Here is a 1,776-nt window from a genome sequence, read left to right as displayed (position 1 = left end):
CTAAAATTGATGACATTCAGTCAAGCATTCTTCATCCGGCTATTCAAGCTAACACTTTTGAAATCAAGCCGGGCACTATTCAGATGGTGCAGAATTCTATTTCTTTTAGAGGTGCTGCGACTGAAGACCCCAACATACACATAAGGAATTTTGTCGAGATCTGCAGTACTTTCAAATATAATGGCGTGACTGATGAGGCTATCAAGCTGAGGCTTTTCCCATTTTCACTGAGGGACAAAGCTAAGGACTGGTTACATTCTGAACGAGCTGGGTCCATCACTACTTGGCAAGATCTTGCACAAAAGTTTCTGGTGAAGTTTCATCCAATGGAAAAGACTGCTGCTATGAGGAGTGCTCTTACTCAGTTTGCGTAGCAACCTACAGAATCTATGTGCGAAGCTTGGGAACGCTACAAGGAAATGTTGAGAAAGTGTCCACATCATGGAATGCCCGATTGGATGGTGATCACTGGTTTCTATAATGGTTTGGGGGCCCAATCTCGGCCCATGCTCGATGCAGTAGCTGGAGGCGCCTTGTGGGCCAAAAGCTATACTGAGGCTTATAATCTTATCAAGACTATGGCTGCAAATGAGCATCAAAACCCAACTCAGAGGATGATGCCTAGGAAGGTAGCAGGTATACTGGAAGTCGATGCAGCCACCGCTATTGCAGCGCAGCTCCAAGCGCTGTCTATGAAGGTCGATTCTCTAGCTACCTATGGAGCCAATCAAATAGCTATGGTCTGTGAGCTTTGTGCAGGTTCTCATGCTACGGATCAATGTTCTCTCGTCAACAAATCTGTTTAGTATGTGAACAATTATCAGCGACAACAGCAGCCTGTGCCAGCTACGTATCATCCTAACAATAGAAATCATCCAAATTTCAGCTGGGGTAATAATCAGAATGCTATTCAGCCACCATATCAGTAAGGTGTGAGTAAACAGTTCAATCCACCTGGATTCCAGCAACCGCAGCAATATGCTCAAAGGCAATCATATCCTCAACAGGGAAGTGCAGCTGCACCCACTAGTTGTAACACCCCCAGATTCGGGGTCGGGGATCCGGGTTGTCACGGTCTTTCTTTCCACAATATCACTTCACTTAATTAATAATAAATAACCTCATGCTGTGACCCCATACTAACACACACCACAACCCGTTATAGTCTCAGAGATGAAATTAAAATAAATACAAGTCTTTGAATCCACCATTTAACAGTTATTACAACCCAAGATGATTACTTGATAAATTTACAGTTAATTGCCATTATCTGCCACAAGTTATAATTATACATAATTTGATTCTCAAAAGTAGATGGTCTGATCTACCATGGATCTACCTCTGCAGCTATAGCAGCTACAACATCATCGGGAAGACGCGGGACGCTTCCCACGCGCTTGCGCTGGGTCTGCTGGAGTCTGGCCATCTTTCCTAACTGTTGTTGTGTGATGAAGAAATAAAGCAAGGGTGAGCAGCAAGCCCACCAAAATAATATGTATAATGATTTACAATATATGAGCCTTCTCATAGTACTCATGAAAGTCTTGGTCAAAAGAAATGAACCAAGTTGATATCTTAATGCGATGAAGTCACAAAATATTCAGTATATATACATATATACTTTTCAAAATATTGGAAGTCCTCTTCCATGCATAATATACACAAAGTTCCAGTGTATAACTGTATAAAAAAATATCGTTGCAAGGTGATCTCATATATCTAACCTTGTCTCAACGTTTTTCTAAAAATCTTTGTCATTCATAAGACAATTATTAA

General features: G+C 41.4%; 1 non-coding gene across 1 annotated transcript; it reads right to left on the bottom strand.

Moving 5' to 3' along the window:
* Positions 1–341: 341 nt before the first annotated feature.
* LOC141669677 (small nucleolar RNA R71) lies at positions 342–448 on the bottom strand. Its single transcript, XR_012553945.1, has one exon. It is a non-coding gene; the product is annotated as a small nucleolar RNA R71 (small nucleolar RNA).
* Positions 449–1,776: the final 1,328 nt, after the last annotated feature.

Source organism: Apium graveolens, chromosome 6 (assembly GCF_009905375.1).
Source record: "Apium graveolens cultivar Ventura chromosome 6, ASM990537v1, whole genome shotgun sequence".
Classification (NCBI taxonomy): Eukaryota; Viridiplantae; Streptophyta; class Magnoliopsida; order Apiales; family Apiaceae; genus Apium; species Apium graveolens.
This window is presented reverse-complemented; position numbering and strand designations above follow the sequence as displayed.